General features: G+C 37.2%; 1 protein-coding gene across 4 annotated transcripts in view; it reads left to right on the top strand.

Moving 5' to 3' along the window:
* Nucleotides 1-6,205: 6,205 nt before the first annotated feature.
* The window catches only part of LOC145997224 (uncharacterized), a 63,068-nt gene continuing 59,360 nt past the window's right edge, over nucleotides 6,206-9,913 (top strand). For 2 of the 4 annotated variants that reach the window (XM_083134004.1, XM_083134007.1), the window contains exon 1: nucleotides 6,618-6,691. The gene's annotated coding sequence lies outside the window, so the exon portion shown is untranslated. Of the gene's footprint in view, nucleotides 6,256-6,617; nucleotides 6,701-9,913 lie in introns of those variants that run through there. The other 2 variants (XM_083134005.1, XM_083134006.1) reach the window with 2 other exon arrangements.

Here is a 9,913-nt window from a genome sequence, read left to right as displayed (position 1 = left end):
ACCCTGTATATGAAAAATTTAACATTTTTTATTCACAAGGACATGGACCAACGGAAATGCTACTTCCACCACCACCACTAATAATAATAATAATAATAATAATAATAATAATTACAGCTACTGCTACTACCACTACTAATATTTATTATTATTATTATTGAATGATTTCCTTAGGTGAAGGGAAAAATTGGTCCAAAAAGGGAAAGTTTGCCCCTTGGAAAGGGAAATTGTGCCCTCATACTGTGGCAACACTGCCCCTATATAGAGTTGTTCGAACACAGGAAGAATACAGCAGAGGGAGTTCATATCGCCAGATTAGTGATGGGTTCAAGCCGTTCATTTGTGCGAGTCGACTCATGAGCGCTCGCTCACTGAGAAGAGTCGTTCAAATGAGTCGTTCAAAAGAGTCGCCAAGCTTCTTTTTCTCGAAACACATGCCTGAAGAGGGGGAAGGGGGTAGGTGGTGTTGAAGCAGATGATTGTATTTAAGTAAACGAACACAACGTACGTCCTTCAAGATTAATAAATTGTATTGCATTTTTGTGTATGTGTGTGTGCGTGTAGCCGACTAGATGGCCAAGATTCTGAAGTAATCGACATTTGATCTTGCCACAGAAGTTCCCGGGATCTAGTCCCGGTCTGGGCAAGGATATTCTTTACGAGTGTCCCTTCATCTATATCATCACGCATCATCCTCATCGTCGCGATTACTTAAAATTTGAAGAAAAGCGGCATAAAATAAGAAAAATACAAATACGATTCTGTATGTGTGTGGATATACATATATGTGTAAACAGTAAACACACACACACACACAAACAAAATTTATACTTTTTTTTATACACATACTTGTTTTCATTACTCTGCCTCATGAGTGAGATTTTCTATATTTGTATCTTGTTTCAGTTTACATTTCATGCTGCGGATAATGCAAATTATGCAGTACGATAGCATACACAGAAATGCTATATAATTATATCAACCTTTTATTAGTAATAACGTGCATTTACATATTCTTCCTTTTTTGCATTCGATCACTGGTTTTAATATCGCAACAAAATGCACTCCAGATCTGCGCTGCGACACATGCTTGCATTTCCACGAGCATCGCTCGTTCACGACTCTTCAAACAGCACGAAGAGTCACAGCACAGTCCCACGACTCTTTCCCCATCATTCGTTCACGACTCGCGAGTCGGCACGAAGAGTCATTAAGCACCTTAGCGACTCTTCTCCTCCCTCATCGTTCACGACTCGCGAGTCGGCACGAAGAGTCATTAAGCACCTTTACGACTCGCTCGCCTTAGCGACTCTTCTCCTCACTCATCGTTCGCTCGCGAGTCGCGAGCTCTCTTACACAAGGCGCGGCGGCGGCAGTCTCGCCAGCAGACTGGATCTACAGTTTAAAGTAGGATCCACCCGCTCGCTCTCCGCGGATGGCTAACAGCTGTGTTTAAGAAATATATATCGCTCTTGAACATTATCCATGTCCGTAGCTTTTTGTTGTTCTACAGTCATTCAATATAAGTTTCTGCCAATATCTTAATGTATGATCGAATTTCTATAAAGCGGGCCAAATTATATGTTGTTTTTTTTAATGTTGCTTTCTGCTAGTAAAACACCTTAACACGTAGGCTCACCGCAGATGGCCAACAGCTGTTTATATCACTCGTGAACATGACCCATGTCCATCTTACGTAGTTGTTCCTAATTCTGCAGTCATTCAATAAAAGTTATTTTGCAGTATCATGTACGATGAGATTTATGATTAAACTTCTATATTTATTCTTTAATGCTGTTTTCATTAGTAAAATATTTACACGTTAATGTTAATGAAATATTTCACGTCATATGAAAACGATTTTGTCAGACAATGTTTAAAGTTCACTTTATGCTCGGGATTGAAGCTACATTTTAAACTGGGGGTCTAAATCACTGGGCAAGGTGCCTCCACAGAGGATCGAATCCGAGACAGGAAGCGATTTCCTTACCAGGATTTAACAAGGAATGAAAGGATGGCTGAATAACATAAATAAAACATACTCCATGGTGCATGTTCTTTGTTTCTTGGTTTCTATGTTGGCCAGCTTGAAATAATCTTGGAGTGACAGATAAGCCCTCCTCAAAGTAAGCCTATTGACACCGAAAGTTCCGGGTTCGAACCCCAGCCCAGAGATGAGTGGTAATCTGTATTTAACCTCTTGTCAATTACTCTAATCACCATCCATCCTCCGTCGTTGCCTTGTAACGATACCTGGTGGATCCCACTTTAAACTGTAGATCCAGTCCCGATTAGCTTATCTGTACGTAAAATTCATTCATCCTCGCTGTCAATACTAAGTAATTAGGTATAAAAGATGCATAAAATACAACAAAGCGTGTTAGGCAGTTAAAATATTAAAACTGAATTAATAAATTATAAAATATAATTACTCCATGCTAATTTATAAGAAATTATAGCATTTTAAAATTTGTTTGTTCCTTAATGGGAAAATAACTAGTAGCTTATTTCTTCTGTTCATTCTCATGTTAACAGATTTGTTTTCTTGGATAAATAAAATTGAACGTGTAAATTAAAAGGTTTACATGTGCACGAAGCGGAAGAGCAACTCGATCGAGTATCGTGGTGAGACAAGATGACTTGGCACATCGTTTCAACTCGTGAATGAGAATGCATATCTTGTTCGTGATTTGATTTCAAGTTAAAAACACCTGTCAGGTCTTGTTCGCTTATCGATTTCAAAGCATAAATCGGTATCGTTACTCCAATGAGACGAGATTCTCGGACAGTACATTTTACACAGAGTGTCTCTCATCATCTCACCAACTTTGGAAGGGTTGGCCCTGTTTTCATTGCGATTTTGTAATGTCCTGCTACTTGTGAAACTGATTCACTTCCAACAATTTCAGTCGCCTCTGTGGAGGAGTGGTTAGAACAGTGCGCTAAGAGGAATCTCGGAATTGAGTGTCACTTCATCAATTTCATTATATCATCACTGATTTTCATGTTCGCGATTAGCCAAAGTGGCAGAAGAGCAAAGCCTGGGCAAAAGTGGTATCCCGAGCCGCTATGTGTTTCCACCGAATATCGGCCTCAGGATTCCCTGCCCTCGTGCCGCGATGTGCTAACCACTCCGCCACGGGGGCCGGCCCTCCCCATCACATCTCTGTTTTATACTAAAGGCTATGATTGAATATGAATTTAAAATTTTGTGTGCGTCACTTAGGCTATTTTGCACCCTTCACTTTATACGGGATCCAGCCCCTTACCAGAACTAAAATAACATAACTGTAATGTCCTGTAGTAACTAAAATATTAAAATAATCTGACCGGTTAAAAGCTGAGGCTGTAAAGGCACTCTGCACACATAAGGACAAAACACAGGACAACACACACACACACACATTCCTACGAAAATTATACTGGCCGTAGGTATAGACGCCAGAGCCTCGTTTGTCTGCAAAATGCAGTCCAGGGTGTACTATGTTTAAGTGAGGTTGACAATTGGGTGTACTACGTGGAAGGATCATCCCTTACATCCCTTAAACTATATTTCTCGAGACCCTTGATGCGCTAACCACGCCGGCATACATTATAGAATACTTGAGTTAGTTTTGTCAATATTAATTTTATTGATTGCATTTTTGTTTTGCAATGATTTTGCGCACTGAATTTTCATATTTATCTTTGCTTTTCATTTGTGTTTTACTTTTATTTTGTATATAATGCTGTGTTCCTATTGGTGTAAATTTGTGATTCGTCTCTAATAACGTTATCATTTCAATGTGATTTAAATTTTAATCTTCTAATCTCACGTGTATAATATATAAGTATATGTATGTACACATGCATACAGAGAGAAAGAGAGGGAAATTGCATGATATGATCGTTAGAGGGGAAATCCCCACCGTTCCCCGCATAATTTCAAATTTGTTCCTTGTATTACACAAAATATATTAAATTAATGTTATAACAAATTGAATATCTATTATAGATCGGATTATAAGAAATTATGTATAACTGCGTGTGTGAGCGTGTGTTTGTCTCTCAGGTTCTTTATTAAAAAATCAGAAAAACAGAACATAATGTAGTATTCAAATATAAAAAGACCTTCATTTCACGAGTCCACTTATAATTAATTCATTATCATGTGGTTTGTTCTATTAGGTAATTCTTAACTGAATATAAAAAATTGTAAGTTATAATTTTTGTTTTAATACATGTTTGTTATTTTCACTAAAGGTTTATCATTTGAACTTGTGCTTGCTGCTTGTATTACGTCATTTTTGGATTTGGAGTAACATAAAACAAAAGGTGTTTATTGTCTTTGATCTTGCTTTAGAAAATAATGATTGGTTGATTGATTTGGTTTATTTTACTTCGCCGTTCTGTCACTTTTTTTGGGTAATCGCGAAGATCAGGATGAGTAATGAGGTGTACTAACCACTTCACCATGGAGGCCGGCGCTTTAGAAAATAATTAAAAGTAACAATCGCTTTCCACACTAAGTATTTTGTGTTGCAAATTATAAATTACTGCCTCCCTTTTCTGATTCACTTTAATAGCATAGTGGTTAACGCTGTCATGTATTAAAATGGTTTGCTTGGCAAAAATTGTTATAAGTCCACTTTTATGCTCCAATAGGCTAATCGGGTCTCCCCGATGGCGTAGTTATAACGTCGCCGGTAATCAAGGGGTACCGTGTTCAATACAAAGTGGAGGTTCGGATCCCACTTTAAACTGTAGGTCCAGTCCCGACTATCCTATCTGCACATAAAGTGGACTTAAACAATAACAACTCAAAATAGGCTAATCGGAATATTGTAATCAAGAGGTCTGTGCCTAACACCTTCCCAAAATCTTTACAAGACTCCCCTAATATTTTTTACTAACATTTAATTTCTTGTAATTTTAGCGCTAATGGTTTGGCCGAACTTGAAACTACAGGACAAATTTGTTGGCTGTTCTTCGCTGCCCGTCATGGGCTGAGGTTGCGCGCTCTCTCTCTCTGCAAACAACACTCGCGAGTCGCGAGCTCGCGAGTCGACTCTTTCCTTCGTTCAAAGAGTCGCTAAAGTGTGCCACGACTCTTTGAACGAAGGAAAGAGTCGACTCGCGAGCATGCTCCTTCCCCTCTCATCGTACACGGCACGTTTCAGCCAGCTTTACTCAACTAGGGGTAGGGAAAAGGAACAGAGAGGACCCCCCCTCCCTCTCCTCTCCAGTCCCCATTTGCTGCCCGCAGAATCGACTTGCTTTCTTTAAAAAATTCCGGCCGCCAAGCGAGTATACACTTGCGCATGCGCCTTCCTCGCAAAATTCGTGGAAAGGAGAGGGAATAATGGAATAATAGTTGCTTGGCGGGCGGAGGAGTCGTGGCACACATACGACTCTTTGAACGTGTCGTTCAATTCTGGTGAACGAGTCGTTCACCGCTCACAAGAGAGAGTCGTTACTTTTGAACGACTCGTTCACGAACGACCTCACCACGTTAGGCAACGAGAGGCTGGAGCACATCTGGCGATATGAACTCCCTCTGCTGTATTCTTCCTGTGTTCGAACAACTCTATATAGGGGCAGTGTTGCCACAGTATGAGGGCACAATTTCCCTTTCCAAGGGGCAAACTTTCCCTTTTTGGACCAATTTTTCCCTTCACCTAAGCAAATCATTCAATAATAATAATAATAAATATTAGTAGTGGTAGTAGCAGTAGCTGTAATTATTATTATACAATGAGCAGTTTTTTCTCAATTCATCTTTTTATGTGGAAAATTGTCATTTTTTTTAAAAAAAATTGAATTTCGATTATCTCGAAAACTACTAATTTTCGGACGGGGTATCATATGGTCATATTTATTGCAAATTGTCTCTACTTTAACCCCTTTCAGGGAATACATCTAATTACCAGTCACCCTGTATATGAAAAATTTAACATTTTTTATTCACAAGGACATGGACCAACGGAAATGCTACTTCCACCACCACCACTAATAATAATAATAATAATAATAATAATAATAATTACAGCTACTGCTACTACCACTACTAATATTTATTATTATTATTATTGAATGATTTGCTTAGGTGAAGGGAAAAATTGGTCCAAAAAGGGAAAGTTTGCCCCTTGGAAAGGGAAATTGTGCCCTCATACTGTGGCAACACTGCCCCTATATAGAGTTGTTCGAACACAGGAAGAATACAGCAGAGGGAGTTCATATCGCCAGATGTGCTCCAGCCTCTCGTTGCCTAACGTGGTGAGTATTTCTTGTCAACAGTCGGGGGGAAATTGGGAAATTTGAAGCATTGTGAAGACTTTATGAACGAAAAAAGCTGCTTTGTAAAATAAGTATATTGAAATGTAGTGTTTTATTGTGCAGAAAAGAAAAGAAACTTAAAAATTTCAGTTTTCGGTTGGGGGTTCGTGTGCTCCGTCCGTAAACTCCTTTCAGGCGACGCCTCTGCTCGACAAACGTTTACAGCTATTCAAAAATAGAAACTAAATATATAAAAATAAGTACGGATGAAAACAGTACACGAAATAATGTTGAATCCTAGTGGAACAAATTAGCATGTATATCCACGTTAGAAATCAAGGTTCGACCTGGCAATATTGTGTGTTTACAACATGAATGTTAGGGGATATATGATCTGTGATGAATGTCACAGGAAGTGACACAGGAAGAAACTATGGTAAGTAATGTAAGAAAGTTTGTATTATTTCATAGAACAGAAACATCTAATTGAAAAATGCACAGTGGCAAATCAGTATAGCCAAAGAAACAGTAGGCGTGTCGGCCCCAAGCTCCTATTGTTTAATTCCGAATTTATTATGATGCACAGGTAATTTTTACGTGTGAAGGTAACAATTTGATACAGGGAAAACGCATTTTCTTTAGGTTCCTGATATAAGAAACGGTAAAACTACCCTACCGGTACTAGTTTACTATCCTTCGGACACATTTATTTATTTTTACAGAAGAAACTACTTACTGTAATAAGTTCCTGTAGCATTGTCGAACATCGGGAAAGTGTTTTGTGTGATGTGGGAATGTTTCATAGCTGAAAATTAATTCTCCGACGGAGAATAGCGTTTGGCACGTACACCTTCGTACACCATCACGCATCATCTTCTTCTTCTTCATGCATCACTCGTCGTGATTGTGTTTTGTTCATGTTCATTGGGTATCCAGTGTTTCGAACTGTCTGCGTTTGCAACGAGAGTTAGAAGGATGGCGTGTCACTAGCCCCACGAACCATAGGCGCTAGCCCCATGAACCATTGGCATGTGGTTTGGTTAGGCAAACATGGTTAAAATGTGGTGTCGTGTTAGTATCAGGATCTAGAAATTGGAAATAATTGGGAACCATTGATGCTAGCCCATGAACCATTGGCGCTAGCCCCACGAACCATTGGCACGTGGTTAGGTTAGTTCAGTTAGGTTAGGAAACATAGTTAAAATTTGGTGTCGTGGTAGTATTTGGTTGTGAAACAAAAAAATTTGCGAAAATCGACAGTTTCCATTCTGAAAACTAATGTCAAAAATTTGACAAAAGACAAGCACGACGCGCGATTATGTAGGAAGGTGTACTCGTCATATTGTGTCTCAGGCAAGCGAAAAGGCCTACCAGAAAGACGTACTGGTAATGTGAAAAATTGCTCTTACTTTCATCAAAACAACATTGATACACCTTCAGGAATGTTCCCCAAAGCAGATACGTAAGTACGAATGTCAAAAATTTGACGAAACGAAAAAATTAGAGGTGTCCGAAGGATAGTAAATTTTTACCGGGTGGGTTATAGTGGAGATACTTCTTCCCTCTCAGCTATCAACTAGCATGGTGCATTTTAACAAATTATATTAACACATATGCATAATTAGGGTTGCCAGATGGGATTGTCCCCTTTTTTAAAGAAATGTCCTGGTATTGTAGAAAATGTTATCGGGATGCCCATTTCTCCCGTATTTAGCTATAGAAATAATAAGTGAATGAGAATAAGTTGTTCTGAATTTTATAGTAATGCATTGGGAAAAATGTCCTCTTAAAGGACACCAAGAGTTCACTCAAATATTAATATATTTTGTCAACATGTTAAAAATTAAAGATTAACAATGCTTTAATCAGCAATTGATTTTGTAATGTTTAAAAATGTTATAAAAAATTTATTTTACTATGTCCATGCCTGCATAATCTGTATGTCCTGTTTTTTATTTAAAAATCTGGCAACCCTATGCATAATTCATGTAAAAAGTATCATTAACATATGCTGTAATGTAACCAAATTATGACTATAAATACAAGATAATAAAATGCATTACACGAGCCTTGCTGATGGCATAGTAAGTTATTTCTATTATCCCATCTGAGCATACAGCATCAAACAATATTCATCCAATTATATTCACAAATAGAGATAAATCTTTGGAATATTCATATGCAAAGAAATGAATGTGGATATCAAAGGGAACTACTGTTGGATTAAAAATCATAGATACTAGAGTTTGGACTCCAATTAAAAATTAACCAGTAGACCTACTTAAAAATGATTTACATAAAAATTTAGCTTATTCAATTCTGCATTAATCTATGTTAAAGATTTTTTCCCCAGTATGTCTTGTATTTTTATCAGTATTAGAAAGAAAAGTGCCCTTCTTTTGAGTTTTGCAAGTTATCCCTTTCTTTGAAATTCTATAAATAAAATCGTGATGAAATTTTAATACTATGCAAGCAGAAAGATTTTAAACACAATTCTTAATTTTCAGAAATCAAAAATTGGCCAAAAAACTGTTCTTCTCAATTTGTGAAACCACTTTATCTTAGGTTTGGTCTTACGACCTTGGTCTTTTTTTAAACCCTATGCATCTGTTTTTAAAATGCAGTATCATTGTTAATTCACGTTGCAAGAACGATTTGATACAGATTTTTATTCAACGGAGTAAAGATGTACGTGGAACGTGGCAAGACTGCTTGCAGTGACTCACCTCACAGTGACAACCCGCAGTTTCCATGGTTAAACAGACATCGCTGTGCGTGGTTTTACCACATTTCAAATCTTTACTCAGTGTAATAAAAAACCTGTATAAAATCGGTTTTGTTATGTGAATTGACAATGATACTGTATTTTAAAAAATAGATGCAAAGAGCCTCAAAACAGTGCCAATATTGTATTTGTAAGACTACCCAATAGTAAGAAAAAGTTGTTTCACAAAATTGATAAGAACGTTTTTTTTTTTCACCAATTTTAAAAATTTGAAAATTAAGAATTGTGTTTAAAACCTTTCTGCCTGCACCATATTAAAAAAAATTGAAGATAGGGATAATTTGCAAGATTCTAGAAGAAAGCTCTTTTTTCTCATCCCGACTAAAAATAGAAGGCATACTGGAAAAGAATTGCTTAACATAGATTAACGCAGAATTGAATAAGTTAAATTTTGATGTAATTTGTTTTTATGTAAGCCTACTGGCTAATTTTTACTTGGAGTCCAAACTCTAGTATCCATGATTTTTAATCCGACAGTAAGTATTGTTGGCATCGGTCACCAAATCTACAAGTTATAATACAAATTACATTCCTTATTATTTTCATTCCATGTGTTAAAAGTTAGAGTATCCACTACTTTCTAAATTTTTAAAATGTGTCTTTTTCCTAATAAATGTAAATAAACTAATATAATTAATTATAAGGGTATGCTTTCAAACAAATATTCATTAAAATCAAAACATTCATGCAGGATTGGGGGGAGAAGAGGCATATTCCCCCCATAATATTGTCTTCCCCTTAAAGACTCCGTTGGTATGAAATTATCATGTTCCTGCAATATTATTTTTATAAGTTAGTTTTTGGTAGTTGGTAGTTTAAATGGATAGACGTGCGTGAATAGTGCTCCGCGTTAGCACCCCTCTGCGACTGTGG

Source organism: Lepisma saccharinum, chromosome 13 (assembly GCF_977018435.1).
Source record: "Lepisma saccharinum chromosome 13, izLepSacc3.1, whole genome shotgun sequence".
NCBI classification, from domain to species: domain Eukaryota; kingdom Metazoa; phylum Arthropoda; class Insecta; order Zygentoma; family Lepismatidae; genus Lepisma; species Lepisma saccharinum.
The sequence above is the reverse complement of the archived record's forward strand: the minus strand, read 5'-3'. Positions and strand labels throughout refer to the sequence as shown.